Genomic DNA, 15,127 nt, shown 5'->3' on the forward strand with positions numbered 1-15,127 from the left:
GCCACCAAGTGGAAGGCACACACTGAAGACAGTAGGACTATATCACTATCTACTCTAAACTGGTATATGAGAAAGAAGTCAGCTTCCACCCAAATTCAGCCAATGTGTCTGTGGCTCTCCCTAAGACAGGAATGTGCTCTGTGTCCCAATCGATACAAAAAGCTTGAGTGAAATCAGTTCTGCATTCTCTTGGCAAAGCCCCTTGTCTCTGATGAAATACTTTAAAGGGGATGTTCAAAACTGTGTAGGTAAGTATTGCATTCAGGTTTGTTTCATGGAAAACCTTTCAAAAATGAAATTACCTCAAATGAAATCATCTCAAAGATGACTTATGTTCAGGTCACAGGAAAATTGAGAGGGCCCAGAAAAACAAACCTGCCTCCTGTAGTAACAGGAGGGGAAAGAACTCTAAGTGATAACACAACCAGTCCTCTCTCCTAAAGCAGTTCACTCCATTCCTAGAAAAGGCACAGAGAGCTGAGATCACGTGAATCAAGACTCATTTCTCCATGGAAACAATGTGATAATGAGAGCATGTGTTCCCAACCAAGAACTCGATGGTCAACTTTGTAAAGAAATTACGTAAACTCCATGTTTTACCATCTCTTAAAGCCTTGAGACTTCTAAAGCTAGAAGAGCTGATGGTCCAATAATACACCACAGAAGATGTATGTGTGTTCCGTACCATTGAGTAGGTGCAAATCAATTAAACCGAACACAACAACCAATCACACAACTGTCTATTTATTTGGATTCAGTAATAGCATAGGGTGCAACACAACATACTTCACCCTAATAACTCCTGCTGACCTCTGAATATAGTAAATCAGAACATTTAAGAATGTCTTCAACAGAGTAAGTGAAGAGGAACTTGGGAAGAGAGTAGAAGTTGTCAGAAAAGTGGTGTTTAAGTCTGACTCTGCCACTGACTAGCTTCGGGACCCTGGACAGTAGTTTAAGTTCTTTATATATTTTTAGCATGCAAAATGAGACTTTGTAACACTTCTCCTTATAAGGTTGTGGTAAAGACTAGACAAGACAACAGAGGTAAAAATTGCTTTGTAAATCACACATGAGAGGTGGATGGCATTGTTATCAGGACCATGACTTCAAGACAGGCTTTCGTAAGGAGATCTTGACGAGCATCAACATGAAAATGGAGCAGACTACCAACCACTCTGTCACTTTCGGAGAAACTGACCCAGAGCAACTGTTTCATCATTCTTCTCTTCCCCCAAACCACCCCCCGCCACTGGCACTAGCCAGCAACAGTGAGTCAATCCGCCACATTCATCTTTAGCATCCTTTGCTCACGAGCCACAGGGCAGTCGGCAAGAGCTGCCAGATGCCAGCCATGGGCTGTGAAGGAGGGAGAGCCGTGGTGAGCCAACGTCACTATCAACCAAAAATGCCTTCCAAAGACCCACTGCGCTGTCAGAAACCTCAAAACCAGATTCAGGAAGCATTTTAGGGTCCCAGGAAAAGGGAGGAAGAAGATTGCAGCAGGTAAGAGGGAGACTGTGCTGCGTTTGAATCTTGGCTTTTCCACTCACTGGACCATCAGAGGCACTGGATCTCAGTCTCCCTAACTAGAAAGTGGGAATCCACCTGACAGGGCTATTGTGAGTATAAAATGAGAAAAGTCCTGTGAGCCCTTGGCGTAGTTCTCGGCAGATGGTAAATACTCAGAGGTTAAGTACTGCTATAATTATTATTATGAATAATAAATGCATCATGCAATACTAACAAAAATTAAGATTCGGCACATCTCCAATCCTCCATGTCAAGACTCTGCCACAAGCTTTGTAACCAAATATTATCAGGGTAGCATGCTGGCTCACTCACTAATTTTCCAAAGTAATCAAGGTTCTTCTGGATTTCTGCCTGTTGCCACAGGACAGGTGAAATATCTAAGAATGCCCAACTGGCCAGCTGGCTGGATCCTGACACTGGTTTTTCCAGTTCACAGCAGCCCATCACTAACCTGAATGGTGTGCACAGAGGAGTACAGATTAACTAGCATGTCTGGTTTAACTTTTCTCTATCTACGCCCAGGCTGGTTCCCCTATCTCTGAGGGTCAAATATACCGTTATCTTTAAAATATAGCCCTACCCAGCAAAGTGAGGCTAGTCAGCACCCATCTGGTGGACAGCGCCACATCCCTAAACACACCCTGGAGGCAGGAAACTTCTGTGCCCTCCAGGCTCTGCCTGAAAGGCTAGTACATCTTCACTATTAAAACCACAACTTCTGCTCCCTACAACCAGGGAGCAAGTTTACAGCTTTCAAAACTCTTGCTCTTATCTTACTCCAGCATTAGAACCACACTGTAAGGGGCTGGATAAGAATTGTTATACCTGTTCCACAGATAAGGAATCAGCCACAGCTAGAGAGATTAAGTTTCTGGCTTATGCTTCCGGTGCTTCCCTGGTGGCTCAGGGGTAAAGAACCCTCCTGCCAATGCAGGAGATGCAGGTTTGATCCCTGGGTCAGGAAGATCCCTCAAAGAAGGAAATGACAACTCTCTGCAGTATTCTTGCCTGCGAAATCCCATGGACAGAGCAGCCTGGAGAGCTATAGTCCATGGGGTCGCAAAAGAGTTGGACACAACTTAGTGACTAAATAACAACAACCTGATGCTTAGGTATTGGAAGCAGTGTAGAATGCAGGTTATCCCATTTCTAATCAGGGAACCTTCCTGGCAAATGTGGGTATTTGTTTTTAAACATTTGACTTCCATAATGGTGCTTTGCTTCTCGAGAAGTCATTAACCAAGGTGTCTCGGTCACAGTACACTGCAGATTCACATACTTGAAAGCCACTCACACAGGCAGATGTTCCCCACACTCTAAATTCTAAAGGGTGGCTGAAAACAGCCATGCCGATTAACATAATTGACAATTAATTCCCAGTTCTGGCTCCACTCAGCTGAATCTCTGTCTGGATTCAGCTAGCAGCCTCCTAGCCTGTCCCTGCTGCAGTCAGTCCCTCTGCTCCAATCCAGCTGGAACACTCACACTGGACTAATGCTTTATGTGTCAGTTGCTTCAGTCGTGTCCGATGCTTTGCGATCCTATGGACTGTAGCCCACCAGATGCTTCTGTCCATGGGATTCTCCAGGCAAGAATACTGGAGTGGGTTGCCATTTCCTCCTCCAGGGAATCTTCCCAACCCAGGGATCAAACCAACATCTCTTACATCTCCTGCTTTGGCAGGTGGGTTTTTTTACCATAGCGCCACCTGAGAAGAATGATTTCACATCACTGAAAACCATAATCATAATGAAACCACCTCACTGGTCCTCCACCAGTCTCTGCCTCACTAGGTAAACGGTGACTTGCCATTTGAGCTTGCTGAGTTTCTTCTTCTATAAAATAAAGGAGTAGACTAGAGTCTTGTCCACTTACAGCTCGTGACTCTAAAACTCCCAACCAAACCCAAATCCTGCATCTGGAGGATGGTGGGAGACAGCGGCTTCCACTAGTCAAGAGTCTCCACGGCCTAGTTTTTAATCCTGGATCTGCTGCTTCTTAGCTATGTGACCTTAGGACGGTTACTAGATCACTCTGTGCCTCAATTTCCTCATCTCTGAAATGATGCTAATAATAGTATCTCCTTCATGGGCTTTTGTAGGCATTAGATAAGATAATATATATGAAGTACGAAGGACATCATAAGAACTCTCGATATGTTAGTAATATTATCATCTGAAATGAAAAACCCTCCATTCCACTGAATACAAACTGGTCATCCCTACCTCGATGCTTTTGATTATGCTATGTTCCCACCTACCTACTCCCTGGAAACACTTTCGTGCTATGCTTTTCTGTGAATCTCAATTCTACACATCCTTAAAAGTCTGGATTTGATCATTTCCACGAAGCTTCCTCCCTACCACAGCAACTCAAAAAGAGCTCTCTAGTCTGTGAAATCCTGAGGCAATTATAGATCATCTAGACCACTTTATTGGCATTGTATGTGGCCTTGGGTTATTCTCTATGCTGCTGCTGCTGCTAAGTCGCTTCAGTCGTGTCCAACTCTGTGCGACTCCATAGACGGCAGCCCACCAGGCTCCGCCGTCCCTGGGATTCTCCAGGCAAGAACACTGGAGTGGGTTGCCATTTCCTTCTCCAATGCATGAAAGTGAAAAGTGAAAGTGAAGTCGCTCAGTCATGTTCAACTCTTCGCGACCCCAAGGACTGCAGCCTACCAGGCTCCTCCATCCATGGGATTTTCCAGGCAAGAGCACTGGAGTGGGAGTTATCCTCTATATGCAGATAAAACTGCAGGCTCCTTGGCCATAACTATTTCTGTTCTTCCTCTGGGTCTAACATCGTGCCTGGTATATGGCCCTTCAGATATTTGTCAACTGAATAAAGAAATGCATAGTACTAAACCCAAAGAATACACAGGAAGTTTTCTTTAGTTGATGTGGCTCAGCTATTGATTTGCTGTACTTTGGAGCCAATTAAAGATAACATAAAGATGAACATCAGCAGGGCAGGGACAACCACGGCCAGGTAAGTCCTGATCATCAATAAAAGATACTGATATCTGGCCACCTGAAGAATAAGAAAAATACAGATGGCAAAAGGAAAGGGAAATATAAAATCCAAAGTACCTCGCAAGACCAAGCACATGAGCCTATACTATCAGACAAGGTGGGAAAGCTGAGGTTTTCCCAAGCTGAACTCACTCAATCAGCAGCTATTTATCGAGTGGTTACTCTGTGCAGACGCTTTCTTAGAGGCTGGGGATACAGCAGAGAACAAAACAGACAAAATTCCTGCCAGCATTCCAGGATTCAAGGAGGAAGGCTGGGTATAACACTACCCTCTAGCTCCTAAGTGAAATCCACAGAGCAACAATTTCTTGCATCAACTCCTCTTGCTATGCCTTCAAGCAAGGGAAAAAGAAAAAAATGGCACATACCATTCACAAGTAACCAAGCAGAGGCAGTGCTGAAAGTGCACTGTCACTGTCAGTGAGGCTCCCCTCGTTCCAGAATCTCCTGGGGAAGTTCATCATATAGCACTCTGCACCCTAAGATAGCTGAACTCTAAGCCTCTAATACCCTAGGTCCCAGTTGAGCCCTGAGACTAGCATTTGCTTAAATATCAAACCTCTCAAATAGCAAATATCGCTCTTGAGGCAAAGACAAGACAGAGGTGGGAGAGGCGGAAGGGAGGGGTGGTAGGTAAAGAACTGGGTAGTTTTCACCACGGTAAAACCTGAGGCTCTTCTCCTTCAGAGCAGAAACCTCTTCTATCATCTAAAGCCTTGAAAAAACATTTTTTTTCTTCCAGCAAGATACTGAAAATAGCTTTGCATTTAACATTTAAAATTGTTTTTGATCCCACACTCCTTCAGCTCTGCTCTCTCCTGCAAACCCGTTCCATTCCCTAAGGGCACTTGTAAGTCTATTTCAAAAGCAACAAACCAGAGTCACCATTTTTATCCCTAAGAGTTAAAACGAAAAAACGATTTACATAATTATAGGGAAGATAAGTTGACCAGGAACACAGGAATCTTATCTGGACCGAAAGTTCTAGGACAGAATTTCTTTCAACTGGTCAAGAGAGATAGCAGATCAAAGTCAAGGTTCATACTGAAGGCATTAACTGTTGAGCACTACGCATGGGAACTTACTGAGCTCCTCATTTTTTTGTCCTATGCCACCTGCATGGGAACTTACTGAGTTCCTCATTTTTTTGTCCTGTGCCACCTGATTCTTCAGTAAGAAACTGGAGGTCGCTATTGGAGGGCAGGTGTGAACAATGCAGTGTATGTATGTTTTCCTGTTACACTGAGAAAACAGGATTTTATAGCCAACAAAGACCTAAGAAATCAAAGTTCACTGAGGGTAACTTTATCAAGAAGCCAGTTGTTGGGCCGAGACTGGAGCCCAGGTCTCTCCCAGCCCATGGTTTCCCATTTTTCACACCACTGTCTTATTTATAACACAAGAAATGAAATCCTAAAGGCACAAAAGTTAAAAAAAAAAAAAAAATCCCTTTTATAAAGCTTTTCAGACTAGAAAAATTGCAGGAAAAGTGACTGAGTTCAATGAGTCCCATGAATGCTACGAGTAAATGACCTTTAATGCTATATAAACAGGGGTCTGGCTTTTGGAAGGCTTAATTAATGCTGATAATGCTTTAGCACTAAATAGTATGGTTTCAGTTATTATAGAATCAGCATTAAAAGGCTTTTGTGGGCTTGCTTGGGAACTAAACCACCATTTAGTTCATTTTTTTCCGCAGAAAAATTTATCCCAAGTTTCCATCAACTGCCTTACAAATGAACTTTTGGAACCAAACCTTTTTTTAAGATGGCTATGCATGTAAAACAGAGCTCTCAAGTCTGAAGTTCTGCACTAGATGTAATTAAAACAGTAACAGTGATAAGTGCTAAGAGTATATTTATGAGAAAACTCTTCAAACCCTTAATTTGTTTATATGCACACAATATAATGTTTTATTAAAAGCCTCTGAACAGGATACGGTCAACTGCTATTTATACAATGTATAACCAAGAGCAAATGCTGCAATTTTGAATGCAAGTATTTACAGGGCCTCTTAGCACTGGGCTAAAGACTGTTGTGGTTGTGGTTTAGTTGATAAGTCGTGTCCAGCTCTTTGCTACCCCATGGGTTGTAGCCCACCAGGCTCTTCTGTCTATGGGATTCTCCAGGCAAAAATACTGGAGTGGGCTGCCATTTTCTTCTCCAGGGGATCTTTCCAACCCAGGGATTGAACCTGCGCCTCCTGCATTGGCAGGCGGATTCTTTACCATTGAACCACCAGGGAAGCCTGGGCTGAGGATTAGAGGGAGGACAAAACATCTATACTCAAGGAACTCATCATCCAGTTTCACTGGCCTGTACTTTCCTCAAAAACAATCAAGCTGCTTCCAATCTCAGGGCCTTGGCACTGGTCGTTCCCTCTTCTTGAGATACCCATATCTTCCTTCAGTTGAGCTCTTCACCCAAGGACATAGCTACAGCAACCTCCTTCATCATCACTGCTGTTTTACTCTCTGTGGTTGCTTACCCAGCATCTATCACTACAAGGAGGTACCATGCTTAGGTATTTAAGATCTGTCTCCTCCCCCTGCTGCTGCTGCTGCTAAGTCACTTCAGTCGTGTCCAACTCTGTGCAACTCCACAGACACAGCCTACCAGGGTCCCCTGTCCCTGGGATTCTCCAGGCAAGAACACCGGAGTGGGTTGCCATTTCCTTCTCCAATGCATGAAAGTGAAAGGTGAAAGTGAAGACACTCAGTCGTGTCCGACTCTTAGCGACCCCACAGACCGCAGCCTACCAGGCTCCTCCGTCCGTGGGATTGTCCAGGCAAGAGTACTGGAGTGGGGTGCCATTGCCTTCTCCTCTCTAGTATTCTGTTTTGTTCACTGCAGTATCTCCCATGCCTGAAACACTGCTATGCACATGGTAGGCATCCAAGAAATGTCACTGAATGAGTGAGTATAGGTGCAGGGTGGGGAAGTAAGGACAAGATAATTATTCATGAAACAACTGAAAAATGAGAGCACTGGCCATCCTAATTGAAATTGATATGATCAATATGCTAATTATGTAGTACCAATGCTTCTGAATGAATGGCTGGCAATCAAAAGTAAAAAAGAAAGAGTGAGCAAAAGGGACAAATATCATCAGAGGAGGCTTCACAAAGAAGAGAGCCAAGGCAGGCTGGGGTAGAGAAGAGAGGCCTCTCTAGTCAAGGGAGAATCCGAGAGAAGACAGACAGCAGGAGAGAGTAGGGCACAGGGTGGGTGGCCTGGGCAGGGACAAGCAGAACTGAACTGGCACCCTGCTTGGTGTGGGAACGGAGATGGAGGTGGTGGGCAGGGCTGGTGAGGCGGAACATGGTCAGACTCTGCAGAGCCTGGAGAACGGGACACAGGGGTGTCAACCACGGGCCACTGGCAGCAGGGCTGCTCTTGGAAGGCAAAATTGGATACATCATGTGGGAGGAACTGAAGCAAGCAGAGGGTAGAGCAGAAAACTGGTTAGAGGATGACCTTGATGGTCTGAACAGGAGGGGGACAAAAAGAGCCCCTCCCTTCTGCTTAGACATGAGAGAGATATAAGTGAGCAAGGAGCACTTCCCCAGTTTAAAAAAAAAAAATACACAACTTCCAGAGTATTTCCCAGTAGCATTCCATGGCAGATTCAGGTCAAGTTCCCAAATGTCCTGTCTATACATGGAGCATTCAAGAAGGGGAACAGAGGTTCAAAATGATAACTCTGAGGGCAGGGCATGTCTTTCCATGCCTTTCACATCTGAGATTAATTACCTTCAGTAAGCCTCTGTTTACTGTCTTTTTATTCTTTGGGGAAAAAAGTAGTATTTAACTTCACTGTGCAGTATATATTTGAACATTATATAACACATTTTTATGTAACAGGTTCTTGACATAAAACAACATTTTCCTTACTATCTAAATGTATTCGGGGAACAACTGGCATTAAAGAAATCTATCTATATATATGTACACATTAAGGCTGTGGACATCTGTCTTTGGGGTAAGGCGCTGGGGAGAGGGGGGAAGGTGAGAGACTTTATAAAAGTTCTCCTCCCAGTGACGGCAGGGGGCAGTGGGTAATGAGTTCTGTTCATCTCGAACAAGCTGTCTGGGGAGGGGATGACTGAACCACATGAGGCCCGTGTCAGGGCAATGCCACAGAAAGGCAGGAGGGAAGCAGGAGACACAGAAAGGCACAACAGAACGTGAGGAGCATGCCCACAAGCCCCTGCAAGTGCCCCTTGGGTAATATCCAAATGTGGACCCCTTGTGCCCCACCTCAGAGGATTTCAGTCCTGTTTAAGAGGAGGCACACACCACGTTTGTCAACACGAAGTGAAAGCGCAAAGTGAAAGTGTTAGTTGCTCTGTCATGTTTGACTCTTTACAGTCCCACGGACTGGAGCCTGTCGGGCTCTTCTGTCCATGGGATTTCCCAGGCAAGAATATGGGAGTGGGTTGCCATGCTCTCCTCTAGGGGATCTTCCCGACCCAGGGATCAAACCCAGGTCTCCTACCTTGCCAGCAGATTCTTTACCATCTGAGCCACCAAGAAAGCCCATCAACAATAAGACCGGTTACCAATCACCAAGGGCCTACTTGGCTCAACACTGATCGAATCCAGAGGTTCCTCCCAGCAGGCATCCACCACTGTGGTTAGAGGGCAGACTCCATCCCTCCTCCCCCACCCCCCTCACAAACCCAGCCTGGCCCCATCCCAGCTGGGCAGTTCACAAAACCACCTCACTTGTAAAATAAGGATAATCGCTGTACCTACCTCATGGGGTTATTACAAGGATTGAACAAGTTAATAAACATAAGGTGACTAACATATCTGCTGGCACTCAGAGAACGTTCAATAAACATTAGCTGCCTTTACCATCATCATTATTATTTCTGTTTTGCAAATGAGGTAAATCAGACTCAAAGAAGCTAACTAATTTGCCCAGGTCACACATTTCAAACAGCAGTTGAACACATAAACACTTGTAAATGTTTTACTTAGCATATGTACAAAATCTAATGGGTAGAGTATTAACCAGAATATTAAATTAGACAGACCATCCATCCCCTTCTTTAACCAGGCTGGATAAACATGAGTTTATCCTATTTAAAAGGACAGCATGTACTAATGTAAAAATCATTTCCCATCATATGCCAGCACTCCACGTTCTCTTGAAGCAAAGACGACTAAAGCTTATCCAATTTCATCTCCCCAACTGTAGGTCCCCAACTTCCTTCCACTTGGACTTAATTACTCATGGCCACATCCACTCGTGCCCCTGTTTCACTTCCTCATCTCACACCCCACCTCTCCACAGGTGTACCTCCTTCCCTCCTTGTGCATAGTCCCTGAGTGCCTACCCCACCCCATCTCCTCCTCCTCCTCAAGATCGTTCACTGGGATTGGACAAACATGTCCTGAAGCTCCCTGTGCCTCTGATTTGGGGAAACCAAGATTAACTCCCCAAAAGTGACTGGCCTGGAACTGCAGGTAAGATATTCCCAGAGACAGCCCAACACAGTATGGGATGCAGCAGTACCTAAAATAATTAGCGCTAGCTAGATCAAGGGCTGGGGAGACACTGCTGCCCAGCAAGAGAGGAAGAAAAGCAAAATGAAGAATAGCTCCAGGAGGACTAAGCATTTGAGCTGGAGCTTAAAGAAGAGTAGGATTTGGATGAGGGAAGGTTGAGGCACAGAACAGGCCAAGGGCTGGTCCAGGGAGCGGACAGTCTCGTGCATACAGCCAGGCGGGCTGGGTATGGAAAGGGAAGAAGGAGCAGCAAAACTGATAGCTAATATCCATGAATGCTTACTATGATTCATGAAGTGCTTTATGTGTTTTCCATTCTTTAACTCATTGAATCCATTCTGCCCTCTGAGGTAAGGACTAGAAAGTGAAAGTGAAGTCTCAGTCGTGCCCGACTCTCTTCGACCCCGTGGACTGCCAGGCTCCTCTGTCCATGGGATTTTCCAGGCAGGAATACTGGAGTGGGTGACCATTTCCTTCTCCAGGGGATCTTCCTGACCCAGAGATCGAACCTGGGTCTCCAGCACTGCAGGCAGACTCTCTACCCACTGAGCCACCAGGAAAGCCCAAGGACTAGAGTAATTCCCATCTTATTGATCAGGACACCAAGACAGAGAGCAAAGCAACTTGACTACAAGTCATAAAACCAGTGAGGATATAAAATCTCGCTCCAAAGTCTGCACTTTTAGCCACCCAACCAAAGTCCCTTTCAGGACAGCCTGATGGTGAAGGGGTACAGATATCCTGAGGATGAATGAGACCATGTTTGCAAGTTGTTTGTAACCTGTTACACCAAGGCCACCAATGCTGGCAACAGGCTGCAGTTAATATCCACGATGGACCTGCTAGCAGCTAAAGCAGCAGAGACACATCAGGACAAGAAATGGGACCCAAGCCAACAAGGACAGTGTAAAGAACAGAGACCTGGACAGACACCTACCTCTAGGGTGTGTAGGAAGAAAACCAAGAAAACCCAGAGGCTGAGGGGGAAGGGGATTTCAAGAAGGAAGAAAAGACAAGTGGGTAAAAGCTGAAAAAGGGCCAAGATCAACAACTGAGGACTAAGAATGGGCGCCTGGAATTCAAGACTTAAAAGTTTGTGGAGATATTTGAGAAAAAATAAGAAGGATGGTAGAGAGAGAAGCCAGAGGGCAGGAGCTATGGATGGAGCAGATATGAGAGTCAAGGGGCTCAATGTTCACAGCCCTGGGAGAGGCTGCTGGGCAGGGAGGGGAGAGAGAGACGGAGGGACCCAGGTGCACAAGCGCACACATGTGAAAGCTGCCTGCTGCACAGTGGCCCACAGTAGGCCTGTTTCTTCCTCTTCCATCCTTCCTTCATCAGTCAAGACAAGGGCTTTTCTGGGGCTGGTGAGGACGCTGAGGGAAAGAAGCATGAAGGAAATTCTAGTGACAGGACCCTGGCAGTGCTGGGAAGGGAGTACAGCAGGCACTGAGGGAGGGCTTCCTGTGTGCCAGGCATTTTACAGGTATCATCTCCCCTGATCTAGGAACTCCAACAGGCAGGCACCTTCACTACACCACCGAGGCGGAGCCTGTGGTCAGAGGAGTCCAGCACTTGTCCAAGGACACACCACCCAACCCAAGTCCTAGGTCCTGCTACCAGAGACCAGGCTCCTGCCCAGAGGCTCCAAGAGGGAACAGGAAAGAAATTCACTTGCTTTTTCCAAACTAAGAGGCGAGGAGGAAAGATGAGAGAAAGAGACAAGACATTTTGAGCAGAAAGGAAGAGAAGCTGAGGGGGCTTAAGTCAGAGCAGGTCTTGTTTAGAGAGAGAGGAGGAAGAAAGGGTGGATGTTAGGAGTAAGTCTGAGTGTTATGATGAAGCGGCAACGAGGAGAGAAAAGACTGTGGAGAAGGGTGACATGCCTGCATTCCCAGGCTTTCAATTAAACCTCAAGGTTTAAAAAGGAAGTAAACAATTATTTCCCTTCATTTGCTACCATGATGTTAACTAAAATCACTGCCTGTGATTATAATATCATTTGGGGCAGAAAATGTTCCTTTAATATTTGACTTTCTCCAACCACCATGGGAGTCGACGATAGAATCACAAATAGAAGAAAGCCCACAAAAGGAAGGCAACCCTTATACCAAAGAGAGATACTGAATATTTAGCTTTTACATATTTATATGCATTTTGTTAATGAGTCTTTCTACAGTGCCTGTCCCTTGTTTAGTATATATAAATGGCATATAGATCATTGGTATGAAGTGATAAATCTGAAAGTAGGGCCACTTCCTTTTCCTCTCTTTGGTAGGCAAACCTCTTCTGCAAATAGCTGACAAACTCCTAAATAGTCATCATTTTATAAATCATTTGAAATGGATTCTTTAAAACACCATCTGTTGATCTGTTTAAGTTTCCTATGAAAATAGGACTTCAGCTCAGATATTCTGAAGGTTCCAGCAGGTAAATACCAACCCGAATTCAGCCGTATTAAATATTTAGAGAAGCACAGAACTTTAGAGCAGAAGGAACTGTTGAGATCACCTTGTTCTCCTGCCTTACTTTCCATCTGAGGCAAGTAGAACCCAGAAGGGTTCTGTGACTTGCCCCAAGGTTCACAGCCATGAAAACCTAAGTCTGGGCTGGAACCAGGAGATTCTAACTCTCAGGCTAGCACTCTTCCACCACCTCTGCTCTTTTCTCTCTCCCTCTTTCTAAACCTTAGGGGTTGGAATAAGGTATACATTTAATTATAGTTTTAACCTATTTATATTATTCACCAGCTACATCTACAATCAAAACAAAAAATACATCTACAGATTCAGCTTTAGATATACAGGCAATTTCAAATTCTGCCCGGGAAATTTTAAAGCCTTCCAAATATGTTCAACAAAGTGTTTTAAAGACTTAGCAACAAAGTGAATTCAGTAATAGATCATGGAGTGAAAGACTGAACTTTGTATTAAGAAAACATTTTGGAGTTTCATTGATATGGAAATCGAATTTAACAGCAGTGATTTTTTTTTTTCTTCTTTTTTTAAGTCTTGCAAGCACGGAGAGCATGAGATTATTCAAAACTGCTCTGGAGCAGCAAAGATTATTTTAAGCTCATGATTCAACCAGCACATTAATTAAAAACTCCACCAACCCAAATTGACAGATCCTGATATCAATGGGACAAGAAGAATTAAAATAATAGTTGTCACATAAAAATAGATTTAAAGAGGGAACAGCAGCGGATGTCAGAAGGACAAATGACAAGCAAGCGTTGTGGGAAAACTAGATGCAGCTTTTATGGATTTTTTTTAAAAAACGAAGATCCTGGAAATACACGTACAGTCAAGAAATGCTTCTTTGAATCTTGTTTCTGGAAGCTAAGCGATAAAACTTGGCTAATAATTCCTTTTCGAAGAGTAGCTATGCAAGCAGGGAGAGGAGACCACAAGCGCGAAAAGACAAAACAAGGCTGGGTGATCGGAAGGGGCCAAAGCAGGGGAGGGAACAGGGGATTGAGAAACGCGAGGTGAGGGGGCACAGCCTGGTACTCCACCGGCCAGCACCAACTTCACAACAGACGCCTATGGCCAGTACAGCCTTTCCTTTCCCCGCGTCTGCTCTCGGCTCTGCAGCCGGCTCCCACGACCCCTCGGGGTGACTGACTCGAGCCCCACAAGGTCGGCATTAATTTCTATTCTTCCACTTATTCCTCCGAGCAAACGAGAGCTCTCTAGGCTGTCAACGCCCGACAATCTCGAGCGGGAAGCTTTTTCTTTGACATCTGTCAAATCCGGTGCTAAAGCCAGCCTCGCTGCGCCCTCCGCGGGTCTCCAGGACTCCAGGGCGGTCGGCGGGCCCACACCTGGGCGCCGGGCGACATTCCCCCTGTCGTGGAGCACCTGCTCGCAGATCCTGCACGGGGATCCTCCCGGGGCTGCCCAGGACCCAGACGGCGCAGGCCGGATGGAAGTTCGCATGCTGGGGTCGGCCGCATCCCCGGGCCGGGAATACCCAGGTGCAGCCCCAGCACCCGTGAAAGGGCCAAAGGGGTAGGGGGTGACTCGGACTCCCCAAGCCCGGCGGAGACGCCCTCCCCACCCCCACCCAGCCCTGCAGGCTCCCGAAAGGAAAGTAGAGGGGAGAGGGAGGAAGGGCAGAAGCCGCATCTCTGGCCCAACGCCCTTGGAGTGCAGTCGTCAAGGATGGCCCCCTCGGGGGTCCCTGAACCTTCCGGGGATACATGCTAGGACTAGCCCTCAGCCGGGTCACTGATTCCAAAGGGTGGAGCTGTCTCTTTAAGAGGCAGCGGGCTGCTCCTGCCACCACCACCACCACCACTGCCCCCCCACACACTTCAGGTAGCGATGCCCGCGGAGGGGAGATGGGTATTTCCGCGGACTCTTTCCCGGTCCCTTTAAGGGTGCCTGCGGCACCTCTGCCCGTTCTAGTCCGCAGCGCCAGCCCCCGCGAGGGAGGATGGGGACGGACGAGCGCGGCGCCTTTAAGGGGCGCAGCCTCCCCGCGGCCCGGGTGGGGGCAGGGAGCGGGCACGGGCCCTTTAAGGCCGGCAGCGGGCACGTCGGGCAGGGCTCCCCGGCGGCCGGGCTGCGCCCCGGGCGGCGGCGGGGGCTTTGAGCCTGCCAGGGTGCTAACGGCCCCGACGGGGTGCCCGCGGCCGCACCGCTGGCTGCGGCCAGCCCGACACTCACCGTGGCTCGCCGGGAGCGCCCGCGCCCGCGCCCCCACTCGGATCCCGCGGCGGCGGCGGCGGTGAGTCCGGCGCGGGTAAACAGGCACCTCCGTCCCTGACCTACTTTCTGCCTTCCCTAAATGTCGCACCACTAACCTACTTTCCGACCAATCCGCTCCCCGCCGGCCCAGGCCCGGCCCCCCGCCCACCAATCGCTGTGCCCAACCCCCCTTCCCCGCCCACCAATGGAGGAGTCGCGGAGCCCGGATACCTGCCTCTTCCCTCTAGCCAATCCTAGCGCCCGAAAAGAGCCGGTCTCGGCGGCCGCCCCCGGCCAATCCGCGCGCGGCTCGGCGGCCTGATAGCCAGTTGTGTGGCAGCAAGAGAGGCC

General features: G+C 47.1%; 1 protein-coding gene across 20 annotated transcripts in view; it reads right to left on the bottom strand.

Moving 5' to 3' along the window:
• BMAL1 (basic helix-loop-helix ARNT like 1) overlaps nucleotides 1-14,874 on the bottom strand; it is a 107,087-nt gene extending 92,213 nt beyond the window's left edge. For all 20 annotated transcript variants that reach the window (XR_014069668.1, XR_014069669.1, XR_014069670.1 and 17 more), the window contains exon 1: nucleotides 14,756-14,874. The gene's annotated coding sequence lies outside the window, so the exon portion shown is untranslated. The remainder of the gene's footprint in view (nucleotides 1-14,755) is intronic.
• Nucleotides 14,875-15,127: the final 253 nt, after the last annotated feature.

This window comes from Giraffa tippelskirchi, chromosome 11 (genome assembly GCF_054371585.1).
Source record: "Giraffa tippelskirchi isolate mGirTip1 chromosome 11, T2T-mGirTip1v1.2.pri, whole genome shotgun sequence".
In the NCBI taxonomy this organism is placed as follows: Eukaryota; Metazoa; Chordata; class Mammalia; order Artiodactyla; family Giraffidae; genus Giraffa; species Giraffa tippelskirchi.